Source organism: Rattus norvegicus, chromosome 2 (genome assembly GCF_036323735.1).
Source record: "Rattus norvegicus strain BN/NHsdMcwi chromosome 2, GRCr8, whole genome shotgun sequence".
Lineage (NCBI taxonomy): Eukaryota > Metazoa > Chordata > Mammalia > Rodentia > Muridae > Rattus > Rattus norvegicus.
In genome coordinates this window covers 2,939,161-2,951,279 of record NC_086020.1, presented here as the reverse complement: position 1 = coordinate 2,951,279, position 12,119 = coordinate 2,939,161, and the positions used below count along the sequence as shown (strand labels likewise).

Here is a 12,119-nt window from a genome sequence, read left to right as displayed (position 1 = left end):
ACAGAAGCTTTGCAATTTTATAAAGTCCCAATTGTCCATTCTTGAAGAGCATAAACCTTTGGTGTTTTGTTCAGGAAATTTTTCAGAGTGCCCACGTATTCGAGGCTCTTCCCCACATTTTCTTCTATTAGTTTGAGTGTATCTGGTTTCATATGCAGGTCCTAGATCCCCTTGGATTTAAGCCTTTTACATAGCCATAAGAATAGAATGATTTACATTTTTCTACATGCTGACCTCCAATTAAACCAGCAAAAATTATTAAAAATGCTATCTTTTTTCCCCCACTGGATGGTTTTAATTCACTGTCAAATATTGAGTGACCATAGGGGTGGGTTCATTCCTGGGTCTTTAATGCTATTCTATTGATCTATCTCCTTTTCTTTTTACCAGGACCATACGGTTTTTATCACTTTTGCTCTGTAATACAGCTTGAGGTCTAAGATGGTGATCCCTCCACAAGTTCTTTTATTGTTGAGGATAGTTTTCGATGTCCAGATGAATTTGCAAATTTCTCTTTCTAACTCTATGAATATTAGAGTTGGAATTATGGTGGGGATTGCATGGAATCTCTAGATGGCTTTTGGCATGATGGCCATTTTTATTATACTCATCCTGCCAATCCATAAGCATGGTAGATCCTTCCATCTTCTGAGATCTTCTTTAATTTCTTTCTTCAGAGACTTGAAGTTCTTGTCACACAGATCTTTCCCTTGATTGGTTAGAGTTACACCAAGGTATTTTGTATTATTTTTGACTATTATGAATGGTGTCATTTCCCTAATTTCTTTCACTGATTGTTTATCCTTTGAGAAGACTACTGATTTGATTTTCTTAATTTTCTACCCAGCCGCTTTGCTGAAGTTTTTTATCAGGCTTCCTATTTATCTGGTGGAATCATTGGGGTCAATTAAATATACTATCATATCATCTCCTAATGGTTATATATTGACTTCCTCCTTTCCAATTTGTGTCAGTTTGACCTCAATTTGCTGTCTGATTGCTCTGACTAGGACTTTGAGTACTATATTGAATAAGTAGGGAGAGAGTGTGCACTCTTGTCTATTCCCTGATTGTAGTGGGATTGCTTCAAGTTTCTCTCCATTTACCTTGATATTAGCTACTGGTTTGCTGTATATTGCTTTTAATATGTTTTGATTTGGATGTTGAATTCTTAATCTTTCCAGGACTTTTATCATGAAGTGGTGTTGAATTTTGTCAAATGCTTTCTCAGAATCTAATGAAATAATTATCTTTCTTTTTTCCTTTGATTTCATTTACATAGTGGATTATGTTTATGGATTTCTGTATATTAAACCATCCCTACATCCCTGGGATGAAGCCAGCTTGATCATGATGGATGATTGTTTTTAATTGTTTTTGGGTTTGGTTTGCAAGAATTTTATTGCGTGTTTTTGCATCGGTATTCATAACCGAAATTGGTTTACAATTCTTGCTCTTTGTTGGGTCTTTAGGTGTTTTAGTTATAAGCATAACTGTGGCTTCAGAAAATAAATTGTGTAGTGTTTCTTCTATTTCTTCTATTCTGTGGTATAGTTTGGACGGTATTGGTATAAGGTCTTTTATGGAGTTATGATAGAATGCTGCACTGAACCCATTTTATCCTGGGTATTTTTCAGTTGAGAGACTTTTAGTAACTTCTTTTATTTCTTTAGAAGTTATGGGAATGTTTAGATGGTTTATTTGATCCTGATTTAATTTGATATCAGGTGTCTGTCTAGAATATTTTCCACTTGATCCAGATTTTCCACTTTTGTTGATTATTGGCTTTTGTAGTAGGATCTGATGATTTTGTAAATTTTCTCAGATTCTGCTGTTATGTCTCCCTTTTCATTTTTTAACTGTAAAGTGAATGTTTATTTGAATATTTTAGGTTAGCTTTACTATTAATTTATTAGAAATTGCAACATGGTATATGTTCCTCGAGACTGGGTTTTGTCAATGACTTCAAATTTTGGATCCTCAAAGTTGAAGGTAGGAAACTTATCCATCTCTCCTTTACCAACATTTGTTTAAGGTTAAAAAGCTCTCTGTGTAGATATTGGTGATACTCTGGGCCAGTATCAACAGGTCCTCCAGATGTCTGTTGCTTTGTTTTGACCACTTAAATCTTGTCCACGAAGTTTCTGTGCAGGATCAAGTTCCTTATTAAACACCACAGCTGTAACACCAATGTTCCTCCTCAATTGCAAAGAGACTGCTGACCAAAGGACAGAGGAGCGCCTGAAGATCCTCGAAATGATCATGGTTTAGTCTGTGGTACTTGCACTGAGTCCCAAGTTGTCAGAGTCACCACCGCCACTACTGTTCAACTCCTCCCTTTCATTTTGTTAATTTGAATACATTCTCTGTGCCCTCTGGTTAGTCTGGTTAAGGGTTAATCTGCCATGTTGATTTTCTCAAACAACCGGCTCCTAGTTTTGTTGTTAATTTGTTTAGTTCTTTTTTGTTTTACTTGGTTGATTTCAGCCCTGAGTTTAAATATTTCCTAAATCAGTGTATTTGATTCTTTTTTTTTTTCTAGAGCTTTTATGGGTGCTGTCAAGTTGTTAATGTATGCTCTCTCTAGTTTCTTTTTGGAAGCACTCAGAGTTATTAGTTTTCCTCTTAGCATTACTTTCACTGTATCCCATAATTTTGGGAATCTTGTACCTACATTTTCATTATATTCTAAAAAGTTCTTAATTTCCTTTCTCTTTTTATTTCTTCCTTTACAAAGTTATCATTGAGTAGAACATTGTTCAACTACCATGTGTATGTGGGCTTTCTGTGGTTTTTGTTGTTATTGAAGAGACAGCTTTGTCTGTAGTAAGATGATATGATACATGGGATCATTTCTGTCTTCTTGTGTTTGTTGATGCCTGTTTTGTGACTGATTTTATGGTCAATCATGGAGAAGGTACCATGAGGTGCTGAGAAGAAACTATATTCTTTTGTTTTAGGACGAAGTGTGCTAAAAATATATGTTAAATCCATTTGGTGGAAAATTTGTTAATTTCTCTATGTCTCTCTTTACTTTCTGCTTCCATGATCTGTCCATTGATGAGAGAAGGGGTGTTGAAATCTCCTACTATTATTGTGTGGTGTGAAATGTGTGCTTGGTGCTTTAGTAATGTTCATTTTATAAATGTACGTGTCCTTGCATTTGGAACAGAGGGATTCAGATTTGAGAGTACTTCTCAGTAGATATTTCCTCTGATGAATATGAAATTCTTCCTCTTCTTTTTGAAAACTTTTAATGGAAAGTCAATTTTGTTTGATATTAGAATGGCTACCCCAACTTGTTTCTTAGGACCATTTGCTGAGAAAATTGTTTTCTAGTCTTTTACTCTGGGGTAGTGGCTGTCTTTGTCACTGAGGTGTGTTTTCCTTATGCAGCAAAACGCTGGGTCCTCTTTAAGTATCCAGTCTGTTAGTCTATTTCTCTCTATTGGGAAATTGAGTCCATTGATGTTAAGAGATAGTAAGGAAAAGTGATTGTTGTTTCCTGTTATTTTGTTGTTTGAGGTGTAACTATGTTTGTGTCTCACTTCCTTTGGGCTTGATGCAAGAAAGTAAATTTCTTTCTTTTCCCCGGTTGAAATTTCTCTCCTTCTGTTAGAGCTTTCTTTCTATTATTTTTTGTAGGGCTGAATTTCTGGAAAGTTATTGTGTAAACTTGTTTTTTTATGGAATATCTTGGTTTCTCCATGAATGTTAATTGAGAGGTTTGCTGGATACTGTAGCCTGGGTTGGCATTTGAGTTCTCTTAGAGTCTATATGAATTCTGCCCAGGATCAGTCTCTGGTGAGAAGTCTGGTTAATTATAATAACTCTGCCTATATATGTTACTTAACCTTTTTCCTTTACTGCTTTTAATATTCTTTGTTTTGTGCATTTGGTGTTTTGACTATTATGTGACAGGAGGAATTTCTTTTATGGTCCAATCTATTTGGAGTTCTGTAGGCTTCTTTTACGTTTGTGGGCTATCTCTTTCTTTAGGTTAGCGAAGTTTCCATCTATAATTTTGTTGAAGATATTTAGCAGCCTTTTAATTTGGTAGTCTTCACTCTCTTTTATACTTCTTTTTCTTAGGTTTGATCTTCTCATTGTGTCCTTGATTTTCTGGATGATTTTAGTTAGGAGCTTTTTGCATTTCACTGTTTCTTTGGCAGTTGTGTCCATGTTTTCTATGGTATCTTCTGCTCTCAGAATCTCTCTTCTATCTCTTATATTATGTGTGATTCTTACATGTATGACTCCTTATCTCTTTCTTAGGATTCCTATCTCTAGGGTTCTCTTCTTTTGTATTTGTTTATTGTATATATACATATATATATATACATACATACATATATATATATATACATATATATATATATATATCTGTTTTTAAATCTTGGGCTGTTTCTTTAAATTCCTTACCTGTTTGGTTGTGTTTTCCTGTAATTCTTTAAGGGATGTTTGTGTTTCCTTTTTAAGGGTGTTTACTTGTTTACTTCTGTTTTCCTTTATTTCTTTAAGGGAGTTTTTTATGTCCTTCTTAAAGTCCTCTATCATCATTATGAGGTGTGATATTAAATCTTAACCTTGTTTTTCCAGTGTTTTTGGATATTCAGTATTTGCTTTGGTGGGAAAACTGAGCTCTAGTGGTATGAAGTAGTCTTGGTTTCTTTTCTTAGCGTCCTACACTTGCCTCTCACCACCAGGTTGTCTCTGGTGTTAGCTTGTGTTATTCTCTCTGTTAGTGTCTTGATCTTCTTGTAAGCCTCCTTGTCAGCACTCCTGTAGACTTGTTTATTAATAGCCAAATCTGTGTTCAGAGAGCTGTGTGACCGCTCAGTTCTGGATGCAGGCAAAAACTAGAAGAGTCCTGTCCCAGACTTCTCCTTGATTTGTGTGTCCTGAGGACTGTAGGGGAGTCACTCAAAGAAGAAGAGTTTGTCTTACCTCTGCTCTCAGGTGTATCAGCCTCTGGTTTCGTCCTATGAAGAGCATTTTAGTGAAAAGTAGCAATTTGAAAAAGGAAAAAAAACCCATATAATATGTTTGGTTCAAGTGAAATTGACTTGACTTCTATATTGAATGACATAAATGTATTAAGAGAGTGATAATTTTTGGGCCTGACCTCACCCAGCTAAACTTAGTTCCAAGCATGATGGCACACACCTTTAATACCAGGAGACTGAGGCAAGCAGATCTCTTGATTCCTAGGCCTGCCTTCTTTACACCATGTTCCAAGTAGAGAAACACTGAAATTCTGGCCTGTGGTACATGTTTTCACCCCAGCAATCAGGAGAGAGAGACATGCAGATCTCCACGATCAAGGTAAATTATAAAGCAAGTTCTAGGATAGCAAATTTTTGGAAGTGAAGTGAATGAAAAACATAAAGCTGCTAATAATGCAGTAAGAAAAGAGGGTCATGACCTATTCTGGAAGGTTGTGAAATATGTAGTAGATCTTGTATTGAGAGAGGGGTTATAACTTATATTAATTATGGTACTTTACGGTCACAGAACTTGCAGAACAAACATTTCTCTCCATGGAAAATTAATGTATTGGAATGGCTTACAATCTAGAGTCCAACTAATCCCACAATGGCTATAGAAAGTACAAAAATGTAATAATTTCTTAGTTGCACAAAGTTGGATGTTTCAGGTGGTCTTAAGTGATGGCGGCAAAGTGGCCACAGTACCGAGAATCAGGAGTAGGCCTGGTTAACTTTAAGAAAAGGCAGAGACTCTGATCATTTGTGCGAAGAGAATGCCAATGCTTTACTGAGCTTCAAAGTACATATACCCCAAATTCACTGGGTGGAAAATCTCAGGAAGCACAATGGAAAAATGAGTTTATGTTCTCAGCAGGAAAACAGAAACTGAAACCAAGAACTGACATCAAAGATGTTAGAGCCCAGGTGTTACAGCCCAGGTCCAAACAGAAAGGTCAGGATGTTCCTTTCTAAAGAGAAAGGGCTTTCAAATGCATCAGAAAGGCTCAGCAGTGGGTAAACACTGAGGGTCCCCAAGAGGGTCGAACACTTCAGTATATGATGGAGTCCAGAAAAATTGGGAGCCAGTGTCAGTGAAGAAATCAATGAACTTACAAGGTGGAGGAAACAGGCAAATAACAAAACCTTCATCCTTCGATCTCCTTATATAGCCTTCCATCAGAAGTTATGTCCTAGACTGAAAGATAATCTTTCTACTTCAAGATTTGAATCAAAGTCTTTCCACCTCAAATGTCTAGACTAGAAGCAGATTCAACCATTTCAAACCAAGCAGAAAATTTCTCACAGATGTACCTTCCATTACCGGATTATAGTTTAGTTCACATATAGTCAAGTTGACAATCATGAATAGCCATCAAAGAGCTGATGCACACTGTGTTCTGACTTAGTTTCTTGACTGTTGATGCAATATGACAAGTTGATCTCCTTCCAGCTTCTGTGATGGGATGACCCCCTTGGATTTCTAGGAAGGATAAGCACTTCTTCCGCTAAATTGTCTATTTCAAATATTTGTTCACAACAATAAAATGAACAGCTGGTTCACTTGGATAGTTGACAATACTGCAGGTTTGATGCTAACATTGTATGCATTGGAAAGACAAAAGAGACAATTAGAAGGGAGAGGATAAGTGCAGGATATTTATCAATCCATGCAATAGGCCGACAGTATGGGGGCACTCTGCCCTTGGCTCTTGTACAGAGTTCACCATGAGACAAAAAGGAACAGCTGGGTCCTTCCAAATCACAGGATGACAAATTTGGCTTCTCAGATCTGCCTTTTACAGTGAAAATCATCTTATCCTATCCAGTGCTCAAAAGAAGGATATGGTGAACATTTTGATATTTATTTAGCCATTACTATCAACACAGTTACACTAATAGTAATTACCAGTAACCTAGTACATAGGTGCTGGCTGTTCAACAAAATGCATTGGGTAGCATGCCGTTTTTTTTTTTTTTAATGTACTTTTTATAAGGATTCTAGCTCTCCTCTAGCCCCAAACAGAAGTATTGGAAGAGAAAAGTTATTAGGATACAGTGAGCATGTTTAGCAATAGTTCTTTGAGGGCATGCTCTATCTTCTTTGGCAGCTGTTCAGTCCTGTAGGGAACATCAAACAGAACTCAACAGCAGAAAATCAGTCCTCTAGGCAGGCAGACAGCAGGCATGAAGTGGTAGCTATAGTCCTCTCCTCAAGCAGGCAGATACCAGACAGCTATAGTTCAATTCTAAAGAAACTGATGGGCTCACTGACCAAAATAAGGGGAGATTGTGGAAGTAGCAAGCCATCCTAGGAACCTCATAAGCAGTTATTTCGAGAGTTTCTCTTAATGGCTAGTTATTACAAGTTGAACTCAGCAATGCTAGGTAAGGTGAACCAATGCACGTGTATTGTTAGCAAAGAATAGTGAGGTGCAGCAAATCAAATAAATGTTCAGTGCTCAATTCCCAGTGTTGTGGGTCCCTATTTATACTCCTTATTTCCAAGGTTCTATCATGTGTTTGCTATATCAAATCATATTTTCACTTGTGTCTGCTTCAGGAAAACATTCTCTAACTTATATGCTCCAGATAAACATCCCTTTACCTGTGTGTCCCAGCAGAATATTCTTCGCTATAACTAACTTTCCAAAGAAACTAGAAGTACCCACTTTAGCAGAGGCAGTACCTAATTCCACCTATCACTACTTCAAATGACAAAGTGAAAGAAAGAGCAGGTCTTGTAGTCATTGTACAGTTGAAATGTGCTCTCTGGGCTGTTGTAGAGAAGCCAAAAATATTTATTTTTCTTATTTATTTATTATTTATTAAATGTTTATGCATTGAGGTGATTCCTGCAGGTGCCATGGCAGGAAGAGAAATGATCTGTAAAGAGCTCAGAGTGAAAACTAACTTTAGCCTGACTTGCAGGATCAAATTTTGGGAGTCTGATATCATGCACTTTATTCTCATATATTTAAATACCATATAATTTGGGGAAAAAGTTTCCTGGTGTTACACAATCTCCAGTGCACATGAAGGCACAATTGCAATGATATTTAACTCAAATATGTATTTCTTCAAAGAAGATGGATTCTTTCGATCGACTGCCTGTATTAGCTTAGTGACATAGGAAAGGACGTGGCATGGCTTCATTCATGGAGATAGCTTAAAAGTTGTTTGGGGCTCTCTGCACCCAAATCCCGTGGGAGGGAGAGTTAAACCTTCAGAGAGACAGACAAGCCTGGGAAACCAGAAGAGACTGCTCTCTGCACATACATCTCGGACGCCAGAGGAAAACACCAAAGGCCATCTGGAACCCTGATGCACTGAGGCTCCCGGAGGGGGCGGCACAGATCTTCCTGGTTGCTGCCGCCACAGGGAGCCCGAGGGCAGCACCCCGCGAGCGAACTTGAGCCTCAGGACCACAGGTAAGACCAACTTTTCTGCTGCAAGTGACCTGCCTGGTGAACTCAAGACACAGGCCCACAGGAACAGCTGAAGACCTGTAGAGAGGAAAAACTACACTCTGTCCCCATAACTGACTGAAAGAGAGGAAAACAGGTCTACAGCACTCCTGACACACAGGCTTATAGGACAGTCTAGCCACTGTGAGAAATAGCAGAGCAAAGTAACACTAGAGATAGTCTGATGGCGAGAGGCAAGCACAGGAACCCAAGCAACAGAAACCAAGACTACATGGCACCATCGGAGCCCAATTCTCCCACCAGAACAAACATGGAATATCCAAACACACCAGAAAAGCAAGATCTAGTTTCAAAATCATATTTGATCATGATGCTTGAGGACTTCAAGAAAGACGTGAAGAACTCCCTTAGAGAAACACAGGAAAACATTAATAAACAAGTAGAAGCCTACAGAAAGGAATCACAAAAATCCCTGAAAGAATTCCAGGAAAACATAAATAAGCAAGTAGAAGCCCATAGAGAGGAGACACAAAAATGCCTGAAAGAATTCCAGGAAAACACAATCAAACAGTTGAAGGAATTAAAAATGGAAATAGAAGCAATCAAGAAAGAACACATGGAAACAACCCTGGATATAGAAAAACAAAAGAAGAGACAAGGAGCTGTAGATATAAGCTTCACCAACAGAATACAAGAGATGGAAGAGAGAATCTCAGGAGCAGAAGATTCCATAGAAATCATTGACTCAACTGTCAAAGATAATGTAAAGCGGAAAAAGCTACTGGTCCAAAACATACAGGAAATCCAGGACTCAATGAGAAGATCAAACCTAAGGATAATAGGTATAGAAGAGAGTGAAGACTCCCAGCTCAAAGGACCAGTAAATATCTTCAACAAAATCATAGAAGAAAACTTCCCTAACCTAAAAAAAGAGATACCCATAGGCATACAAGAAGCCTACAGAACTCCAAATAGATTGGACCAGAAAAGAAACACCTCCCGTCACATAATTGTCAAAACACCAAACGCACAAAATAAAGAAAGAATATTAAAAGCAGTAAGGGAAAAAGGTCAAGTAACATATAAAGGCAGACCTATCAGAATCACACCAGACTTCTCGCCAGAAACTATGAAGGCCAGAGGATCCTGGACTGATGTCATACAGACCCTAAGAGAACACAAATGCCAGCCCAGGTTACTGTATCCTGCAAAACTCTCAACTAACATAGATGGAGAAACCAAGATATTCCATGACAAAACCAAATTTACACAATATCTTTCTACAAATCCAGCACTACAAAGGATAATAAATGGTAAAGCCCAACATAAGGAGGCAAGCTATACCCTAGAAGAAGCAAGAAACTAATCGTCTTGGCAACAAAACAAAGAGAATGAAAGCACACAAACATAACCTCACATCCAAATATGAATATAATGGGAAGCAATAATCACTATTCCTTAATATCTCTCAACATCAATGGCCTCAACTCCCCAGTAAAAAGAAATAGATTAAGAAACTGGATACGCAACGAGGACCCTGCATTCTGCTGCCTACAGGAAACACACCTCAGAAACAAAGACAGACACTACCTCAGAGTGAAAGGCTGGAAAACAACTTTCCAAGCAAATGGTCAGAAGAAGCAAGCTGGAATAGCCATTCTAATATCAAATAAAATCAATTTTCAACTAAAAGTCATCAAAAAAGATAAGGAAGGACACTTCATATTCATCAAAGGAAAAATCCACCAAAATGAACTCTCAATCCTAAATATCTATGCCTCAAATACAAGGGCACCTACATATGTAAAAGAAACCTTAATAAAGCTCAAAACACATATTGCACCTCACACAATAATAGTGGGAGATTTCAACACCCCACTCTCATCAATGGACAGATCATGGAAACAGAAATTAAACAGAGATGTAGACAGACTAAGAGAAGTCATGAGCCAAATGGACTTAACGGATATTTATAGAAGATTCTATTCTAAAGCAAAAGGATATACCTTCTTCTCAGCTCCTCATGGTACTTTCTCCAAAATTGACCATATAACTGGTCAAAAAACGGGCCTCAACAGGTACAGAAAGATAGAAATAATCCCATGCGTGCTATCGGACCACCACGGCCTAAAACTGGTCTTCAATAACAATAAGGGAAGAATGCCCACATATACGTGGAAATTGAACAATGCTCTACTCAATGATAACCTGGTCAAGGAAGAAATAAAGAAACAAATGAAAAACTTTTTAGAATTTAATGAAAATGAAGGTACAACATACCCAAACTTCTGGGACACAATGAAAGCTGTGCTAAGAGGAAAACTCATAGCGCTGAGTGCCTGCAGAAAGAAACAGGAAAGAGCATATGTAAGCAGCTTGACAGCACACCTAAAAGCTCTAGAAGAAAAAGAAGCAAATACACCCAGGAGGAGTAGAAGGCAGGAAATAATCAAACTCAGAGCTGAAATCAACCAAGTAGAAACAAAAAGGACCATTGAAAGAATCAACAGAACCAAAAGTTGGTTCTTTGAGAAAATCAACACGATAGATAAACCCTTAGCCAGACTAAGGAGAGGACACAGAGAGTGCGTCCAAATTAACAAAATCAGAAATGAAAAGGGAGACATAACTACAGATTCAGAGGAAATTCAAAAAATCATCAGATCTTACTATAAAAACCTATATTCAACAATACTTGAAAATCTTCAGGAAATGGACAATTTCCTAGACAGATACCAGGTACCGAAGTTAAATCAGAAACAGATAAACCAGTTAAACAACCCCATAACTCCTAAGGAAATAGAAGCAGTCATTATAGGTCTCCCAACCAAAAAGAGCCCAGGTCCAGACGGGTTTAGTGCAGAATTCTATCAAACCTTCATAAAAGACCTCATACCAATATTATCCAAACTATTCCACAAAATTGAAACAGATGGATCACTACCGAATACCTTCTACGAAGCCACAATTACTCTTATACCTAAACCACACAAAGACACAACAAAGAAAGAGAACTTCAGACCAATTTCCCTTATGAATATCGACGCAAAAATACTCAATAAAATTCTGGCATACCGAATTCAAGAGCACATCAAAACAATCATCCACCATGATCAAGTAGGCTTCATCCCAGGCATGCAAGGATGGTTTAATATACGGAAAACCATCAATGTGATCCATTATATAAACAAACTGAAAGAACAAAACCACATGATCATTTCATTAGATGCTGAGAAAGCATTTGACAAAATTCAACACCCCTTCATGATAAAAGTCCTGGAAAGAATAGGAATTTAAGGCCCATACCTAAACATAGTAAAAGCCATATACAGCAAACCAGTTACTAACATTAAACTAAATGGAGAGAAACTTGAAGCAATCCCACTAAAACCAGGGACTAGACAAGGCTGCCCACTCTCTCCCTACTTATTCAATATAGTTCTTGAAGCTCTAGCCAGAGCAATCAGAGAACAAAAGGAGATCAAGGGGATACAGATCGGAAAAGAAGAGGTCAAAATATCACTATTTTTAGATGACATGATAGTATATTTAAGTGATCCCAAAAGTTCCACCAGAGAACTACTAAAGCTGATAAACAACTTCAGCAAAGTGGCTGGGTATAAAATTAACTCAAATAAATCAGTAGCCTTCCTCTATACAAAAGAGAAACAAGCCGAGAACGAAATTAGGGAAACGACACCCTTCA

The 12,119-nt window shown here is 37.6% G+C and overlaps 2 pseudogenes; both read right to left on the bottom strand.

Annotated features, from left to right (window-relative positions):
• Positions 1 to 12,119, bottom strand: part of Uba52-ps20 (ubiquitin A-52 residue ribosomal protein fusion product 1, pseudogene 20) — a 282,754-nt pseudogene that overhangs the window by 34,653 nt on the left and 235,982 nt on the right.
• On the bottom strand, positions 1,905 to 2,674 carry LOC103691406 (ATP synthase-coupling factor 6, mitochondrial pseudogene; annotated as a pseudogene).